Here is a 22734-nt window from a genome sequence, read left to right as displayed (position 1 = left end):
ATAGAGGACCAACCAGTTACACACCATCGTCGGTACATAATTTTACCGATTATTATTAATACTATGGTTATTGCGACACAATTTTTCCGGTTAAGATTCTCATCTGTTTTTTGTAAGAATTCGCACTTGTGCAGGTCAAACGTAAATAGGTAAGCAACGCGTGCGTATACATGATAATGATAATGACCTAATAATTACACACAATAATGCCGTCTACCTGTCTACAGCCGATACGCACACATCATTATTGTAATCAATCAATTGAGCGCCGGAATATGCAGGTCACGAGTGTTCGCGCGGTGAAAGAACAAGGAAAACGTAATTTTTTTTTCGTCGCAATAAGTGAGGCGGATAAGTGGTCGCCATTCGATTTAATCTCTAAAAAGAAGCGTTCGCCGCGGTGTCTAATGGTGTGTAATCACCGACGCCGACCAATTATAGTATATTATTATCTGTACACACAGCGATGGCATGCCAAAACACTATAATATAATACATGGCACACGGTACACCTATGAAATATAGTATATCGTGTATATATATTATTGAGTTTAGAGCCCGTGAGGCATATATCGCTACAATATATTATATAATCATAGCAAGGCGATAACTATTCGTCGAATCGTCGTTTGCACGTTACGATAGTATATAACTGCAATAATTATAATTAATATAATAATATTACCAACGACCGATATATGCTACGTGCAAGCAAGAAAACGTGTGACTTGTTGCAATAAGTACGTACCATACATTATAATTGCATTTAGAAACGCAATACTCGGACGATTGGGTTGTTAAGTTTTTGAAAGTCGATTTTCTCGGTCGAAACGTCAAGCTAACATTAATAACACATGCACAGGCACACAGGGCAAATTTATTTCAATCGAGATTTGGTTAACATTTTACTTACCTATAGATAATCTTTATTATTTCAGTAAAATACCTTGATCTAGTACTTGACCTGCAAGTATTATATGATATATACATATACGAGAAAAAGACAATCTCTATACACAGTCGGTAAAATCAAACATTTAATTTTTGTAATAAATAGTCACCCACATTAATGTCAACCTCGTTTGAACATACAGATTTAGTAATATGCTAGGGAAATGCTAAAAAATTCAATATACCTAAATAAAATGCAATCTTCTTTAGAAATATCGCCTTAAGAAAATTAGTAAATGCTTTTACATACCTTAAACCATACATTGCTCACAGATTGTAACATTAATGTAACTAAATTTAAATAAAGATTCTAATAAATACTTCTATAGAAGATTTCATAACCGCCTGACTTCCAATAATAAAAATGCACTCATCAAAAACCTGTCACTTCTCACAGGTTTATCACTGGACATAATTGATGCAGAAATTCATTACAATAGAAAAAAATAAATAGTAATTTAAAATAATTTAAAATAAAATACACTACAGAGTACCGGTCATAAATCAAACTAAAATTGATATAACTGCGTGGCTATTCTTTCTTCAAATAATTAACCTATCATGTTTCTTTTGTATTCTCAACCCATATAAAATACTTATTACTCATTAGTTAATATGTCTATTATTTATAATTTAGATTGTCTATTATTTTCTCCTGAAAATAAAAATAAAATATATTATTCATTATTGTTATCATACATATAGAAATACCTATTGCTGCAAGTAAAGTCTTAATATTGTATATCTCAATTTGAATTCTGAATGTTTAAATTTTCGGCTTATTAAAAATTTACCGATTTGCCTAAAAAAATCACCATTTCATTGATGGTAGCTCCCAGTAATTTATCCTGTCTCGTAATATATCAGACGTATAATCATTTTTTATTAGATTTTCTCAAAAGCATTATACAGGCTAGTATAGACTATTCTGATTTCATTTGGGCACCCGATTGATATAAATCAATTCCTCAACAGTTTCTAAATAATGGTTACTATCAACCTTTTCGACTGTATTAGACTTTTCTTTTTTATTCTATATGATATATGCTGGGAATGGTCATTTTTGCTCACTCTTAAATTTATGTTGCTCCCGATACCACAATTGGATACTTGTCCGGCATTTTAACATAATTTATTGTTTTCCTTCTTATATAATATACAAATTATATTAAATTAATATGAATTTAAATGTGTGGTACCGTATTTAGGGGGGGGGGGGTCAAACGGGCAACCACCGGAAAATCTATAAAGTGATATAAAATTTGTTTACCAAAATATTCGTTGTAAAATATTAAAACTTTTTAAATTTAAATCGTTTTACGATGTTAATATTATATTAACGTGTTTAAAATTTAAATAATTAATGATACCTAAGGTGATTTGTTATATTTATATGAAATAATTTTTATACTGAAAATATTTTTGACTTTTGTATTTGATTATGTTTTCTTTTATTGACTGAAAATATTGTTTACCATAAAAAAATCAGCAAACATGATAGTTAGGTATTAATGAAAATACTTTGTATTTAAAAAAACGAATAATTTAAAAAGTTGAAATTAAGAACTTTCAGTCCTATATACTTATTAAACGTATATAAAAAAAAAAGAGTATATTATATCGATATAGTTATAGCTATATACTATGATGAATATAAATGGAATGGTCGATTAAAAATTTTCCGGCCAACGGCAATCGCAATGGCAATTAAAAACGTTTTACAAACTAAAAGACTATATAGAGATCATATGGACAATGGACGGCCGTTTTGTTAGTAACAACTGCAACATAGTAATAAGTAATGTCAGTTTGTGTGTGTAGGCTCAGTCCGCGGGAGTCAATCAAATTATCATTAACGGACGTAATGCGCACACGGGCTCAGATAGACGTGTTTGTGAGTGTGGGCTTATGTGCGTGTGTATATGTGTTAGTGTGTGTGAGTATGTGCTCCGGACATGATTACGGCATGGCGTGTGTTGCATGGCGTGTGTATGATCTAATATATATTATTATACTATATATTATATTATATTTCGTGTGCGTTGCCCGGAGACGATATTATTATTAAAAGTATATACGAGACACGTTGCGGTCGTTGAGCTTATGAATGTTATTGTTGTTGTTATTCATGAAAACTAATTCCGAACGAGACCCCAAAGACGACTAAGGGTTGGGAGGGGGATAAGAACATTAATACGGTATACTTCAATAAACCGCACGTCGTTTGATCAATTCGGTAGTTTCGTCAACTATTTTTTTTTTTTTTTTTATAGGTAAATGATTGCACGTTGTACAATAATCCACACGTAAACAATAATATAGTGAACACCTTTGTATCCGCATGCGACGCATGTATAATTTTTTTATGTTATGTTAACACAACATACATTTGACTTTTAAAATTGTATTAAAAAAAAATAGTCATAAAATATTATTGTATTCATTTACAATATATTAATGCTTAAACTAGGTAGATAATCATTTAAACAGATTTAGTTGTTTCTTTCGGGGTTGGTAAATTGAGTCCCAAATGACCCTAACTCGGTAAATTGAGCCCCGGGGAAAAATAGGTAGTAGGTAAGTTGAGTCCCAGAAAAGATAAGGTAGTAGGTAATTTGAGTCCCAGGGAAAAACGAATTATATGCATATTTTAAAATTTAAAAATATACACTGTAAAATTTTTATTTGTGATTTATGGACATTCATTGACTGCATGTTGCTATTTTCAAAATCATGCAGTCAATGAATTGTCCACAAATCACAAATAAAAATTTTATAGTGCACATTTTTAAATTTTAAATGCATATAAATCGTTTTTCCCTGGGACTCAAATTACCTACTGCATTATTTTTTCCGGGACTCAACTTACCTACTACCTTTTTTTCCCCGGGACTCAATTTACCGCTTTCAAAATGTACCAAACTTATCTCGGACTCAATTTACCTAGCCCCGTTTCTTTATATCTTGGAGTGCTTACGAACAGCTGTTTTCTTCCTCAGCTGATTAATTTAGGTGTTTGTCTATGTGTTATACTTATATAGTTACATAAAATACAGGTATATGTTATGAGCGTGTCATGTTATGACTCGGCTGTCCTCGAGGCCCGAGCAACGGACAATGCGTCGTTAAATTATAAAACAGACTTCGTTTGCGGATTATCAGCTGCGGTGCATTCATTAATTTTAATGTACCTACATGTAGCCATGTAGGTACAAATTGCGCGTACACGTTATTATATTATTATTATTTTAGCCACGAGAAAGCTTCTTCACTCAATCTGTTGCAGTCTCCACGATTCCACCTCACCGAAATACACGGCTGCCATGGAAATACATTTTCTACCTGGATCGGACATCGCTGGATTAATATTATTTCATTTATTAATTTAACACATAAATCATCGTCGACCAGACGCAGTCATTTTGTTTCGTATTTCGTATACTATACCTTATATTATATAATCCATCGGGCACGACCGCCTTTATTAATGGCCTCACCGTGAACGGAAAACTAGACCGCTGTTTAAAATTCGATTTGAAGGTTTTCTTAACCACCGCATTCGACTTTTTGACTTATCGCTGCCGACGCCCACTACACGATCCATATTTTGAAATTATCACGACACCTCAGATATACACCATATGTTTAACAGGAAAATAATAATGAATTGTAAGTTATTGTAAGTATTTCTATAGGTACAGGAAAAAAATGACGTAATATTCACTATAAAAAATGCAGAGTGATACCAATTTAGAAAATTACTTGACATCCAAAAACTCTAGAAACCACTTAATATTTTATTTAGATTTTATTTTTACTGTTTTGATTTTTGCATCAGTTTAAGATTAGGTACGTCAATTATATAAAACCTAAGTTTAAAAATGAATCATTTTGGTATTTAGGTAGGTATGTATCATAATATATAAAAGTATATTTTTTAATTTTCGGTAAATTTTTAGGTTGACATTTAAAATAAAGACTAGATAATACCTAGACGTAGGTATAAATATACCTATATTATACCATTCAGCTTACCTACAGGGTTTTTAAATTAATAATGTCATTCGAAAAATCTATGTTTATTTTGCAATTAAATTTTGAGAATTTTAATACACTTTAGATGATATCTCTATGCATAATAATATATTATTATAATATTTCATACAAATTGAATTGGTTTAATTTGATAGTTCTTGATTGACTTTTACTCATAGCGATTCCAGTATTTTGAAAAACTAAAAAACTCTCTTATAATAAAGTAATTTTGTATATTGTGTACATTGTTATTATGTATGTTGAAGTCAAACCATTCTTGGAAAGTCGACCTTGGATGTCAGGTGATTGTATAAGTTTTATCCGTCAAATTCCTAATCGGTTTTTAATTATTTGTTAGGGTTTTCTAGTGCAGCTATTGCCTATAGCAATTAATAGTTAATACGATATATGTTGAATCTGTGCCGGTCATTTAAGATTCTCAACTCTTAATATTGACACAAAATATAATACTGATATTCTAAATAATAGGTACTATGTGTAGTTGTTATATTTAGGTATATTTGATGTGTATCGACCCTGTAAAAAATGCAAATTTTTAATAATTGACATTGTATTTCACAGTAAAATCTTATGATCGACTGCTGTATATTTATCCACAATACTTAGAATCCTTAGAGCCCTCTTAGTTAACACTTCAGACAGCAATTATAATTATGTAATATCCTGTTAGTATATTATATATATATATATATATATATATATATATATATAATATAAATACTTACTTATATTACTGTGTAAGTTGAGTTCAAACGAAAACGTACCCGGCATAATTAAGGTAAGTAGGTATACCTAGTACTTATTTATACCAATATTAATAAATAATATTTTGTTTGACAACAATTCAGTCTCAAACATGAAAAAAAATTAGTTTATATACAAATTGTTAGTTTTTTTTTCAATCTAAATTGTTGAATGACTATTTTTTTATTACATCTTTAAATAATCTAGAATCGTTTGGCAGTAGACTTATTAGTAGTACCTATAATATAAACAAATTGGGTGACATAAAATAGGCAAGGCTGAAATCGTCAGTATAAGTAATCAGTATATATAACTCTTGAACTATTAAAATATGTTTCAATCAAGTCTACAAACGGTAGTTTTATGGACAGTCTCAATAATACGCGCATATCTATATAATCGATGGGATTATACTAAAGTGAAGAGCTGAATGCATGCCATGGTGTTAGAGGACGACTGCCAAGATACCGTGTGGCGTGATTGATGCCACGATGACGCCGATGGATGTATAATATTATGCTACAGTCAATTAGCAGTACCTTTAGTTTATAGTATATATTAATTATAATAATAATAATAATAATAATCATATTATCATCGTCAATCAAACACATGAAAAAAATTGGCAGTGCATCTTTTCGCCTACAATCGTAGCGTTTAACAAAAAATAAACATAAATCAATTGTATTTTATGATGAAAACCGAAAAGAACGAATCCGCAAAAATTTGGCCAAAAATGTATACATAATAATATATAATTACTAGATATAATATAACATTATACATTATAATAATATGGTCGTACTACGCCTACACGATTCGTATATCGTAAATACAATTGTCAATAATATTATATTAGGCTGCTTTACAGCTGTCAGCTAGTGATGTAATATTCTTCTTTCTTTATTATATTTTTATAATTGTTGAGCTATCATAGTTACACTAGAAGCTATTAAAAAAAAATTCTTCTTTTCGTTATTGATATTGAATTATTGCGCAGTTTGACACGAAATATTAAGTGTGTTTATGTACAATAGTTTAAGACACGGCTGTTGAAGACCTGTTTGTAGATTAAAAATTTGAAAAGATGCCAATATAGTTTTTTTTTATCCTTATATAGATACGAAATAATATAATATAATAATATATAATTGGAAACATACACCCAGCAAAACATATCATATTTTTTTATATCGACTAAATAAGATCCCTCTCCTGTGAAACAAAATATAACACTCCCAATTCGATTGTGATTAATATACATATTATATTCACGCACACGCTGTACATAATATTATCATAACCATAATATATATTACGCATAAATATAAATTATTATATAGAATCTACTTCGTGTCGTGTTGAGCAGATTTACAGAGGAGAAAAATCAAACAGAAGGCGTAGGATCGTGGAAAGCGTGGAAGAATCCGTGAACGCGGTAATATTATTATACCTAATAACAAAGTATATTAATTATTGTGATAAATACGATGGGATGGGATGGGTTTGAGCTGCAGCAGCATATCCGTCGTCGACCGTATACATGGTAAAACCATTAGACGAACCGACATGCGACGCCGCGGTGTACCGCCATCCCAGAGACTTCCATCTGCAATAATTTGTACGAACCCGGACACGTACGAGAGTGCATATATATTATATTATAATAAAAATAATAATATTAACAATCTTATAAATTATATGTACCTATATTTATACGATATCATTTGTATATTATATTATTATGTACGCGCGCACACGTCACAGACTGGAGATGAATAGTGTAGGTTGTATTACAGGTAATCATACGTAATATATATAATGTATTATAATACATAATATTATAATGTCGTTGTATCGCAGGTAATGCTGGTATATAATAATAATAATAATAATATGTTTATTGGGACCGGTCCAAAATCCAATTAGTGCGGCTGCTACAGGAACGGTCGTTGAAAAATCGGCTGCGTTTCGGATGTATGCAAACGGCAATCGGCTGCAGCAGAATATAATATTACCTATATAGTTACTGCAACCTCGGTCGCCATCATGGCCTCGGACGAAGACGAGAGTGCAGTGTCGGTAAATTCCTCTAATAGGTTGCTGCAATATTTTGCATTTTAAATTGTTATTTAAAATAAAATTGTTCACCGTCATGTTTTCTCAGCTCGATACACGCAAATCTTGACTGTTTATTATTGATTTTTTAAATGATAACAATAATTAATTGTATATTTGTATTCTCTAAAATAGCTAAAAATCTACTGTGGTTCAGTCGTAATTACGACTGTATACAATACTCGACTGCAGTAGTCTATATACACTATAGAGTTGCAGCTGTAATCTATAGGTCGTCATCGTGACCCCAGATTATACCTTATCATATTGTTTTTTCGACTCGATTCATTAAACCTGAAAACGTCGAAAAAATGATTAATTTATAATTTATTAACATATTAACATTTAAAACAATCTCTCAACTGTGATATAAGTATATAATAATGATACATTTCCTTGCAATGTTCTGTGTATGTGTTGTGTGTAAAAAAAAAATTAATATACTTATTGTTTTTTAGATTACATCGTATATATATCCGACATTCCGACATCCATGGAAGATTTTCAGATACGTTAATAATATAATATGATAATAATTTATGCTCGTTACATATTTTAGTTTCTTAATGGAACATAAAATGTTATTCTAATCGGATTTAAATTGTTTGAAATGATTTGGGCGAATCTACGACAATGCTGGTGAAATTATGTTTTTAGAAAGGATATAATATTATATAATATATAATGTATAAGATGTGTTGAAAAAGTGCAGTCTCAATTCGATTGGTAATGATAATGCGTGCGGATTCCACTACCTAATGAAGATTGTTCTCACGTTTTAAACTAAAACGATGAATCGATCAGCAGCTACCTATGTATTGCGTACGTGTTTTTTATTTTAATCATTTTTTTGTTGAATTTCATAACTATAGGTATAATATACAATGATATTATTACATTGTCCCTGAAAAGTTTTTATTATATCTAATCACCTACAATATACAATGTAAGAATATGTAACTATAAATTACACAATACAGTTACAGTTTTAACATTAATAATTACGAATATCGAGATATAGTCATCAATACTATAAAATCTGACGATTACCTTTACTGTTATTATGATTGAAATTTATAAAAAAAATATATTATTACATAATATACATAAATACTAAATCGATTCAATCGTAACTCATATATTTACAAGAATTATATTTTATATATAAAATTACATATTGTGTATAGTGTGTATATATTATTTCAAGTCTTTGTTGTAGAAGATTAAATATTTTAGATAATAATATGTGTTATGTTATTTTCAGGATATGAAAATGATTAAGCATGGTCATCGCTGAAAAATACTGATAAATATATTATAACTATTATACATATTATTTGTTTAATACTGTATGATGATAATACGAATGAAAGCAATCGAAAACAATGTCACTTTATCAATAATATTATAATATATATGAATAGTTATTAAACTTCAGTTTTTCAAACTACTAATTAGGACATTTTACTGATTTTCACATAATAATACATTGATGTATGATATCTCCAGCAATTTTATTTTATTAGCTGTATGGTTTCAGACTGTGAAGTCCGAGTTACGTCTGCAAGAAGAAGGAACGAACGTCTAATTATTTTACTTGTATTATATTTATATTATATTATATTAAGTATATTGAATATATTTTGTTTTTTAGTATCTAATTATTTTTTGTTCATTAAACGCTCTAATACATGATGTCAATATTATAATGGTTATGATAGATGATAGTCAAACTGTCTGATCATAGATAACTGCTATACAGCCATAACAGAATGCATTCAACTCAGCTGGGTCAATTAAAAATAAAGTTTATTTAATAAACTCATATAATATTATATTATTGTTATGCATGTTATAGAAGCAGTATAATTATGTCACGGATAGAAAAAAAAGGTAACTCGAAAAGTATTATAAAAAACTTCATATACGTATCGATGATAAGTGATAACGATTTATAGTAACTATAACAACAATCATCAGTCATCATATTATATCTATACCTACAGTGCGTCATATAATAATAATGATATATACACCGCGGTATCGACCAATATTGACCTATTGATAGGTACCTAATAAATCTAACATATGACACAAAATATGACATTAAATACAACGACGCGCACACATCTATATAACCTCACATATCACCTATAGGCTATAATAATATGTGCGGTATACAGCAATAACGTACATTGTTATTGTTATTGTGTATCTGCTGGTGCTGGTCCAATGTGTCCTGCCTACACCTACACAATGTCCTCGCACGATGATACACATATTACCAAGTGTACCAACTATACATGTTGCGGTACACGGTGGTATATATAGTGTAACGATACCGTATACATATACATCATATGATGTGCGTGTGCGCGTGGTCGTTATGCGTACGATATAATATACTTATATGCGCAGAGGGGCGTTCGGTGGCGTAGGTGGCAACTTCGGCGCGGGTTCAAGGGTTAGCCGAGTTAATGGTGTTTTAAACGCGTCTCTTAAAAACCCATTAAACGACCCGGCCGGGGAAAACTCGTTCGGCGGCGGCAATAATGACCATGTGCCGGGGAGGAGCCGGTGCCGCGGCCGCTCCCATTGGCCGCGCGTCATCGCCTGCGAGAGAGAGACTGTCCGCGGCCAGCCGGACAGCGGCCCGCTGACCACTTCTGGTCGTCGAGTGGGAGACCACAATGTAGTGTTGTACAGGTGTTTGTACGCGCGCGATCGACGGAAGGGGTTGTGTGGAGGGAGCGGGTGACGGTCGCGGGACGGAGGCGCGCAATAATCGCCGACCCAAGCGTTCATACGACTGCAGTATAGGTATACGATCCATATCATCATTTTATGATATTTTATATGACGCTCAGAGCATATAATGATAGCACAACAATAATAGTAACATATAATAAAACTTTTTTCTGCTTTTATTATCAGTTGATAACGATTAGCTTTCGTGACGTGAACAATATTGTATTTTATAAAACTATATTTTCAATAATTTAACAATATTGTTAAGTCGTGGAGAACATTAAAAGATTATATTATTAAAATATAAATGTATTATCATTATATTATACGACTGCGGTCTATGGTCTTCACTTTATACGTCATTATATTGTATAAGACAGTTAATCCGAAAATTAAATCCAAGTAACAACTATTGTGCAGACAGCATTAAATGGAAATGTATTTTCTATTTTTTCTTCAATTTCGAATTACTGTTACACATGTATAGTATAATTAATTGACACTATAATTTGTAGAACATATCATAGTAAGATAATTCATGAACTTACTTATACTTATAGTTTATATTTTGTAATTTAATTCATTTTTTAATCAGATCCAATATCTCATAGTCAAACATGCGTTTAAAGGATAAACCAGTGAATATACACGATGTAATTCATCATAATGTTTTTATTAATTGAGTATAATAAAATTGTACCAAATGGTAAACAATTTATTGATAGTGATGAACATATTACTTAACACTCAACGGTGTGCAAGTAATCACTAATTACTAATTAGTATTATAATTTATAATAATGACATACATATAGGTGTTCAATGAGATAAAAAGTGAAAGAGGCCTACACATAAATAGCTATAATTACATAGATTAGTATACATAACGCTCTAGTCCGAAGTTAAAGGTAATAGAATGTAACACAGAATAATTTTTGGGTGACCTTCAAACAATTGAATTAGTTTATTTTTGTGACGACATGGTATAGTATATTACTTTTGGAAAAAATTCAAAAATTCAAAATTGTAATACTTTTTATTTGTTTTAAGCAACACTTGATAATTATAATAATTTTGATAACCGATTTGGATAGAAGATAAAACTAATATATCGTTCTACTTTAAACCAAATATAGCCTGTAGTATCCATACGAATTATTGTATTTTATAACGTTTGAATGATTCTAAAATACATATACATATTAGGTCTAGATGATTACTCATGATCTCGTTAAGGCAATTGCGGAGGTACACTAAAACTAGGTTATAATAATGTAAATCGGCCAAAACTGAAAACAATAAAAAATTTTACTTTTTTACCATGACTATTGACTATGATTAAGAATAATAATCGTACCAACCGAAAATCAGTCACGTGTTACCGTATAACTTGCATAGTGCCAAATGTTCTTGTTGAGTTGGAAAGGATTTCGAGTCGGAATTTAAGTGCATATGAAAAAGAAAATATATTTTTTTTATTTAAAATATACGTATATCGTTGGCTCAGGGAATTGTAAAGATGTTGGCACGAAGGCGTTTACAATTTTTCGCATAGAGTAATATTCCCATTATATGTGGCTCTGAAAAAATGTGAATTGCCTAGATATACGGTATATCATATACCCATCATGACGTATATTATATCAGCTGTAGATATATTAAGTTATGGATATGTGATAACACATCGATAAAGTTCATAATAAATGGCTCTATATAGGTATATAACAGACGCTTTAAGCGTAAAAATTAAAATCGGTTGGAACCACGCACTACATGTTATATTATGTATGTATCAGTGACGATGGCTGCAGATATGAATCGCCACTTCACGTTTTCCGCAGAATAATAGCTTTGGTTCCAAAGCGGTCGAGCGATTCGTCGCTTTCGTCGTTGTCGTTGTCGGTCGATCGGTGCGCACTGAGAAGATGGTATAATATAGATTTACTTTTCTTTCCTCTCCTGGCACATAGTATTTTATGTATACCCGTGTATAGTGTATTTATATACATATGTATACTCGACGAATCGTCGATATAAATTCGCGAGTACGCCGCCGCCGTCGCTACCGACCGATTTGTAAACGTCCGTGGCCGCAGCCAGCATAAATCAAACGGGAAAGGTCGCCGCAACTATTACGCTCGAGCTCCTCGCGACCGAGTGCACTGCTGGTCTCTCTCACACCCCCTACCACTCTACCCCTACCCTTTATACTTGCTAGTTCTTCCACCATCTCTCGGTCATTATCTCTCTCTTTCTCTCTCTCTCTCCTTCGTCACGGTCCGTTGTCTAATAATTATTACCGTCATCATCGTTATACTGCGTGCGTTGTTATTTCGCACCGATTTCTATAAATAAATATTATGTATACAATATATCAATATTTGTGTGTACTCGCCACTTGACACGCGTTATTCTGCAGGTTCTTTTCTTTCCGTGTTTACACACATCCAGCATTTTCCTACACACGCGCACTAACGTATTTAATTCGGATTGTTTTACCGTTGATCTTTAAACTATATTTTAGGCAGTTAATAACTCCAGCCACTAAAAAAGAACGCTCGAAGTCATCGATCCAAACACTAGCGTTTACAGGAGTGCAAATACCTGTAATAAATTATAATGTAATAATTGTTACATGCGAATATATGGGTCATAATATCTCATATAGTAAAACAACGCATAATATAAGTCTATATAATATAGGAGGCACGTCCTGTATATCGATCGATATTGCTTTTCTGATACAAATGTATAATTATAATTTTTTTCGATATGATTGATTACCCTTTCATCCCTACAGACCACATTAGCATTAAAGTAATGTATACAGTCCGGTAAAAGTTCGTTATTTTCGGATGGCATTTATTATTCTATTGCAATATTATCTACAAATTACAATAATACCATAATATTTTTCTATGTACATCCGTAGTAAATCAATATTTTTATTCAGATTCCTCGATAGTTATTAATTAGAAAACACTGAATAAATGATATATATATACAATATACATTTGGATAAAATATTTATTTGGAAATTTGATTTTTGAATATTTGTGATTAAAGCTAATTTTCAATTTAATTTTAATAAACTAATCTAACAAAAAAAATATTGCAACTAATTAATGTAAATTGTCAAAGTTAAAATAATCATGTTAAGTTTAATGATAACTGTGTGGATAATATTATTCGAAAATAATAGCTTAATTCAAAATGTAGACTGGTTAGTTATTGATTATGCGTTATACATAATGATAGTATTATAACTATTAGGGTGACAGTATTGTGCTGAACATTTCCCACCCGTTCCTGGTTTTTTGAAAGGAAAAAAAAAGTATTATAACTATCAATTTTCAAAAAAAAATTAACTATAAAATGTATTGAAAGCTCTGCTCATTTTTATAGATTATCTAACTATCTTATAAATTCCTCATACTATTGAGAATTATTTAGAAAAATCGATTTTTATTTAAAGTAACAAGATTTTACCGAAGTTATTGATTTTTAACGCAGATAGGTAAATACGGGATTTTTGAAATTTATATACATTATGATATTATAATAATAATTTTTTTATTTAATTAATTGACGCCAGTCGGCATTTACATACATATTGGTGATATAATAGTTAATTGAGAAAAAATTTTAAAATTGTGTAAATGAGAAAATTATAGATATCATAAATAGTATATTAAATTTAACATAATAATAACTTAATAATTAACAATAATATGATATTATGTCGACTGACTCATACGATTTTATGGAAAGTGTATAGAAGTACCTATGCCAGGGTATACTTGGGCAGTTATTTTTAAGACTACAGGTCACTGTTTCTTGCAGTTGGAACTTAAAAATCAATATTATAATTTTCATCATTACCTATAGAATAATATTTTATAATATTATTGCCTATGCTAAATCAAACTAAAAACATTTTGTTTTCGGTCATCAAGGCATCAGGCTTACAATTTCCAGACCATAATTGTATAACAAATTACAATAGTTCTCTGTCATTTGGATGAACATTGGTTGATACCATATCTAACTTACCTATAAATTCCCAGCGTCCGAAACGACCGAAATGCGTGGGCGTCCACGTGAAACGGTCATTATAATAACATAAAAATGCAATTCCGGTCTCAGGTGTAAACGACATTCTCTTAACTCATCGTTATAAAATATATATTATAATATTATTATTACGTACCTTATTAGATTGTAGCGGTTAATTTCTGTGCCTAATTTTTTATTTTTTTATTTTTAATAGGTTCGTTAAGCGAAGTTGGTTTTTTTATTTTCTCCCCGTCAAAAAAAGAAAGTGTTATATTTTGCTTTGAAGTCAACTAAAAATTATAGATATAGAAATTATATCTATATATACGTCTACATGGGTAATATACTAATATTGCTGATGCGATTGTTCGTTTTATGTTATTATTGTGCAAGTCACAATGATATATTTTACAAAGCTTTCACCACGTTATACCAAAAATTATGTAGGTATTTACTTTCACAAAATACAATATATTAAAACATTGCAATTGTTCCGGTACTTAAATGTGGTACATTATTACACTTAAAACGTTTGAAAATAAATACACATTATCAATTCATCAAATACTGCAGCAGATATTGATTGATAGACGTTGAGGAATTTACAAAAGCAGAGCAAAAATGTAATATTTGTACACTGCACAATTCACACATAGATATACACGCGCGTGCGCATGTACACACGATATCTATTTGATTTATCTGAAACTTTAGATAAGATATATATAGTAAACGTTGCAATTTATTTTCAATAATAAAAATGATACGGTTGGCGTATATAGTAAAACCTAATTTATCATATGTTTAACCCAGTGTCGCGGGGTGGTTATTATTTGAATTTCAGTAATTGAATGCATTTTAATAATCCTATTTAATTGATAAGAATAATAATAATAATAATAATAATAATGGTAACAATGGAGAAAAAAATACATTACTTACCGCCGACATTGCAGCAGCGTGCAGCATAAACCGCAAGTTTGACTCGACCGGTATACAACATGCACACGCCCTTGTCTTTAATCAAACACGACGATGCTTCTGCAAAATGACTATAAAAATATAAAAAAATCTCATCAATTTACACCAACAAACGAAAGTTGACCACTGCAATAGTATGCCAACTGCGCTTAAACAGTCAAACACATACTATTATAATTTATAATAGTATACCTGTATACCTGATATCTGGCGATATGTTGCAATTATAATCGTTCATAATATATTACATTATAAACGCAATATATTATCAGAGTGCACCTGCAGTGTGCGTATTTTATTATTCAAGTATTATCATAGATTAAGTACCGCAGTTATGAGATCACTGCGCAACTATAAATATAATAATGCAATTTATGTTGTAAACTCATCGAAATATGTTAGGTACATCACACAATCTGATATTAATCAATGACGACTGACGAGGTTATAGCATCATATAAAACAATCGTGTACTTATGTATAACAATGGAAATATTGCCAATTAAAAAAAAAAATATATATATATAGACTATTTAGTAAACACTAAACTCTCATGTATCAGAAAAAGTGCATTCATTTCCATATATGGCTGTTGCTGTATGGTCTATGTAGAAACTATAAATAGATAATTTATATCATAGCCCCACTATTACGGTGCTGACCCATATATAATATTTATATACATATATTTTTTCCCTATTATACGATTGGAGGTCAAATATTAATTTATTTTATACCGCCTGACTTTGGATACGCTGCAGGGTAATTCAACTTATAATTTATATCATATAACAATATATAAATCGGTTACCGACTAATAATATTATTATTCTTAACGACGGACGCCATTAGTTTTCCTCGGCGGGCGATTTTTCTATATTCCCTGCCCGCGTTCGCTTCTATACGGCCTTCGCGGCGGCAAAGGTATTATTCAATATATACATATATATATATATATATATATATATATATATATATATATATTTTTTATAATTTGTTTTCTCTTGCCAGCGCACAACCCCCAAGAGCCCTTCTAGCCGCTGCCGCCGCCGTATGCTTCTCGTGCGGCGGTATATGCGCGCGTGACTGTTGATTGATGCCAGGCCATCAGTCAGAGACTCGACCGAGCGACCGAGCCCCCCTCGGCGTCCCGGCCGACGACGCCCTACTCCGCCCACGGGGCCCACTCCACCGGCGGTTTTTATTTTATCGCCGCCGTCGACGGACCGAATTAATAATAACCACCACCTCTACCGAGACACTGCGTAAATAGTGCATTTTTCCCTTGTCTATATGATTATGGTATATAGGTACTATATAATATATGTTTATCATACTTTTTAGCTTTCCTATACATATATAATATATTATAATATTACAAAATAATAATGATAATGTATACTCCTAATTTTTTTGCCGCCACGACTGTTTTGCAATGACGTTAGTAGTATACCCGCAGCAAATATATTGGCTTATTATTGTTTCACTTGAGAAGTTATAATAATATTATAATCAAAATATTCACTCAAATCACTCAATATTATATTAATATTCTCGACAAGAATTTCTTAAAATTTGTTTCATCGTATTCAATAAAGGTTTATCATTGAATTTAAATTGAATTCATCCATTTCAGTGACGAATCATCTACAATACTGTATACAGAAAATTCGGTATAACTGTTTATTAACATTTTTTATTTTTTAAATTATGTTAAGTCTCTATTTTAGACTTTATTCTCTCGACGGTTAAAATTTTAAATTTCTTGAGAGAGTAAACTAGGTACAGGAAATACCAAATACATGTGCAGGACTTGTGAAATGCTGTAATATTACATAACTGATAAATTATGACTTCTAACCTGCTACGTTATTGTTCATTTACACAGTAATTAACTTAAAATTTGATTCATGTTATTTAAGATTACAGGTTTTTTTAAACTAAGTTGTACTAAATTTATATTATATTAGAGTGGTATTGTCAGTCAAAGTCATTAAGTAATCTTCCAGATTTGTATTTTATTATTTTTAAATTAGGTTATTATGTCTTGTTTATAACGTTTTATTCTTAAAAATAGTAATTTTGTTGTTCTAGGCTTCTGCAGGACGACCATCTAAAATGTAATGTGTTTCGTTCGTGCAATATATTATGAACTTATGTTTTCACTTTCTTTTTTTTTATTATCATCACTGATAAATGATAATGCGCCATCTAAAATATTTATGTGACTTCGGATCGTTCTTTGTAAAAAGTTATTTCATTATCTCGAATGGGAGCACAAGATTCAAATCAAAAAAAAAAATCCAGTCTTTAGACGAGCGTGTTCAATAATTTGGTACGTGTTACGTAAGTATATAGTATAATCGATTACTTTCATATGATTATTGCGTAAATATCAATACTGTGATTTACGGTGTGTACAAATTTACAATCTACAAGAATCTGAAGAATCTACACGTCATGTTTTGCGCCATGTATAATATATTATTTTTGTAATACTATATACGTATATGTATCCTACAGTATTTAAACTGATATCTTCGTTTCATAGTTAATTTTCGCCCTCAGGTTTTTGTCATAATATTAGGTGTTATAAATTATAATAATTCATTTCTGAACGTCCAACGCTCGAAAATCGCGTACCGGGAAGCTGAGGAAAGACTAGTTTTATAAACCATTCCCTACTGTATTATACAATGACGTAAAAAACCAATTAAAACAGCTATGTTGTTTAAGTACATATAACGTGCATGATAACCAATAAGCGGCTGAAGAATTAAAATATTATTTTTTTTTTTTTTTACACACAGTTACAACGGCAAATTTCGAACGGTTAGGTTACACCATAAATAGTGTAAACTATAATAAAAATATAAAATAATATATTATTATGTCGGTTTATATAATTACTATACTGCAGTCTGTTAGGAGTTAACTATTAGATAGTTTAACAGTTGAGCCAATACTATCCATCTAAAATTTGAGAAATGTAAATACATAATAGTATTATTATATATAGGTAAATGTAACAATACGAGTATAGCTAGGTGCCGGGTCTGACAAATGTCGTATAACATTTTTTTATATACTTTATTGTAATAAAAGTGTGAAATTTTTTGTTTTGATTAGTTAGATATGATTGAACAAGACATAATATATATTATCACATTTTTGAAGACTTCATACCCATATACATATAGCCTAGAGTTATATCATATAGATAGGATAGTAGGATTAAAGTAGTATATATATAATATAGAAGTATGAGATATATTATCTTATTTTAATATTATGAAATTCATTTCATATGAATGGTAAGTGTATAACACAAAATATCTTATCTGTCATTTGATAAGATACGTGATATATTAAAGTTGTTTTTTTTATGAGCTTTTTAATATTATTATTCATGTATAGATAAGAAATCTTATTGTTAATTATTTTCCAATTTGTAAAAATTGGAAATATTTTATACAAGTTATATCATAGTATTCAAATAGGTACACTCAAACTAAAATAAATAAATATAATATAATAAAATACAAATGAAACCTGTCCTATAATAATTTTTTTCTCAATAAAAAAAACTCTATTAAAGTAAACCTACTTTAAAATTTTTAAGTATATTTATTCAACTATTTTTTGTTTTTATCTTTTTAATTATATCTTTACATAATATTTCCCCATCTTTCTCTTTTCTGTTTTTTGTTGGATCAATATTAGGCTATGTTTATATTAAGAAAAAGTTATAGTATTAGGTACAATCATGGCTAATTCTGTATGAACATTAATTCATTACATTTTTTGAAAATTATAATAAATAGGTTATAAAAAATAAATAAATATTATGTTATTAATTGCTTATTTATACTACAGAATACTAACAAAACTACTATAAAATAAAGATAAGTAATTAATAAGAGAATGATGGATTGAAAGAAATCTAAAATAAAACAGAACTTGGTTAAACATCGATTCATTAAACAACGAATATACGGTTTATTCGATAATTATTACTTGTGTTCAAATTGTTAAAAAAAGCACATTAATTCAAAGTTTAGCCAACATGTGTGATAAATATGCCTATAGGTATAGGTGAGGTTTATAATATATAGGTCAAATTAAAATATTTGTGGTAGCGACGAATTTACGGTAATAAGAGACTATCTCCTTGAAAAAAGATGCTGTTAATATTGTATGTTACACTTTTCGTGTAATTTTATGATTATATAGGTATTAGGTATGCGTTACAGGATAGAATGGCAGGACGTTGAAATCTCTCTGCGGTAAAAAATAAGCTGAGGACATATAATATATATATAATATAGGACATGAGTATTAATATATTTCACAATTTGTATTATAATTAATAATAAAATATAAACACGTATTGTTATATTATATTATTTTAAATTTTATAGCTCACATTACAAAAACGTGTGAATGGTAAAATTAACATCGTATGGTGGCTGGTATGATGTTTAGAAGCATCTGTGAACTTGGGACTTAAACTCAAAGCAAAACAACAAAAACAAATATTATAATACGTATGCGTATTACATATATATAAACCATCATTAGATTATCAAAAGATGTAATCGAAATATTACCATCTTCTAAACGTGCCGCCATGGCGAAGGTACCTGCCTACAAAATCTATTTTGCTTCTCCAACGTCCACCTGTCTATTCATACAATTAGAGATCGCGTGCAATTCTCAGGTCTAAGCCGTTTTAAAGTATACAGTTGCGGTGACGCAGCATTAGTGTTGATATTACATAGGTACGGCTATGATGTTAAGTGAGTGAGTGAGCAAACACGTAAATAATTTCCATTCATTAATTTAACTAACACCAACTAATTAAAAATTGAAAGTTGAGTGACGGAGTGACCATCAATAAACTCCTTGATCTCCCCGACTTCCGTGGCTGAAAACACACAAACGGACCTCCAGGCCCCGAGAAAAAGATAATATGCACAGAAATATACCATACAATATATTATTCGTCAGATGACTCCGATGTATAAGTAATAAGTAGGTAAAGTCAGCCTCGATTTGTTTGATATAAAAACAAAATACAAGTAACTGTATATAGGTAGTGACTGTCGTAGTGTATACATGTATATTACATATTATAATAAATAGATATACCTACTCAACACAAACTTGCAATAATATAATATAGCGTTATAGGTTCAGAGTTTCAGACATATTATAAACATGTAGGTATAATTTATATATTATTATTTATTTTAATCCTCATTCGTGATAACTGTAAATGACATTGTAACCAAAATATCACTAATCATCTAACCAAGTAACTAGTGAGTGATCACGTTATTGGAATAAGATAAAACTATTAACGGGGATGTACCATATTATATAAAATATGAATCACATGATACTATATGGATATTAAATTATTAACAATCATTTACGAGTAGACCGTAATAATTAGTAGGTTTTTAACTGCACTTTGACAATACGCTGATTGTACTACCTAATCCGTAACATAATAACAAAAAAAATAAATAAAAATAAAACATCAAAATAACATCATACCACAGATTACTCAATGGTGTTACTATGATAATAATTAAACACACGTCTTGTGAGATTTTGTCGAAACCTGCACGATTAATGTTGATCGCTACACGTATTGCTCTCTAGACGACGATATAATAATGATATGTGTAAATAGGAACTCGCAAAATAATAAATCATACTTAAAACTGAACCAAAGTCAGGTTTGACATAAACATAATGTAAGTATTATGATAAAGTGTATCTAACCACTATACGTCATATACGTTCGTACATTTTGTATGATTTAATGTATATATATATATATATATATAACCAATGCACGGTAATGTATGAAAATTAACAGAGTATGTGCCACGGTGATACACACACACGCGGCGAAGCGTCTTACGATCATGGCGGTTTGGTCGTTGGTGGATGAGGAGAAGATCGCCTCACCAAATAGGTTTCTTCGCGGGAAAACTTTTAATCGCCGGCCGTTTGCACGCGCACGCGCGCGCTCTCAAACAACAAGTCTCGCAAGTCTCATAAACGTCCACGGCCGCTTCCGCTGCCAATGTCGATTAGCGCCACTAGAAAGATCCGCTGCAGCGGAAGCGGAATGAAACGGCGTGCAAGCGAGGTGCCTCATCTCCCCGAGACGGCGGCGCCGGTGACGACCGAAAATAATGTCTTTACCACCGTGTGCGGCGGCGGTCGCCGGTCTCGATTATTTTAATGGCAGCCGTTAAGAACGAAAGTCGGAGAGAGGCTCGCGCGCGTTTAACGTCCCCCCCCTCACCATGCTACCGTGGCGGGCAGAAGGGTTGAAATAGGGGTAGGTATGTGCGAGAAGTGCGATCGTTTTACTACTCACGTATACACGATACAATAATAGTTGTACACGCAGCTATAGTTAGGTATACCTACGAGCGGGTACATGCAGACGCGCATGACGTATTGTGGGGGGAGGGGTATCCTACCAACATAATATATTGCGCACGAACATAATCGACAAACTCTTTGGAATTTCACCGAAGTCGCGTGAGACCACAGCTGACTGAACGTCGGTCGTTACTGAATTATCGTATATATATACCTATATATATATATATATATATATATATATATATATATAGTGTGTGTGTCGGGAAAAGAACCTAACCTACCGCGGCGGCGTGTGGCATCAGCGGGGCGATTAAGGACTGCGGCTCGGCGATAATCGTTTTACGGTCGACGCGGCGAAAACTCGACGAATCTTCCGTCGCGGGCGTGTTATACATCGAGTACATCCGGATATATATTATGTATATAGGTATATACATATATACGTATAAGACTTAAAATAAACGTACATTACGTGTAGTTATATTATCTTAGCGCAATTTTAGTGCATAATACTTCCGGATTCGAACGTTATATATCACATAATATAATATAATTTTTATTGTGTATAGGCATCATTATATATATATGAATTAGGTATACTCTAATATATTATATATCAGCGATATGTTAATGTGAACGAAATCACTAAAATCTAAATTAAAACTAATA

The 22734-nt window shown here is 31.0% G+C and overlaps 1 long non-coding RNA gene across 3 annotated transcripts; it reads right to left on the bottom strand.

Moving 5' to 3' along the window:
* Positions 1-6928: 6928 nt before the first annotated feature.
* Positions 6929-15986, bottom strand: LOC149058808 (uncharacterized). 3 transcript variants are annotated; one of them, XR_016190575.1, is made up of 3 exons: positions 15855-15986; positions 15616-15725; positions 6929-8163 (listed from the first exon to the last, which is right to left on the bottom strand). It is a non-coding gene; the product is annotated as an uncharacterized LOC149058808 (long non-coding RNA). The 3 variants fall into 3 exon arrangements; XR_016190576.1 differs by having other exon boundaries at positions 15847-15966; XR_016190574.1 differs by lacking the exon at positions 6929-8163 and adding an exon at positions 14388-15381.
* Between the last annotated feature and the right edge of the window lie 6748 nt (positions 15987-22734).

This window comes from Diuraphis noxia, unplaced genomic scaffold (genome assembly GCF_037042655.1).
Source record: "Diuraphis noxia isolate RWA-SAM2 unplaced genomic scaffold, SU_Dnox_SAM2 contig0002, whole genome shotgun sequence".
NCBI classification, from domain to species: domain Eukaryota; kingdom Metazoa; phylum Arthropoda; class Insecta; order Hemiptera; family Aphididae; genus Diuraphis; species Diuraphis noxia.
The sequence above is the reverse complement of the archived record's forward strand: the minus strand, read 5'-3'. Positions and strand labels throughout refer to the sequence as shown.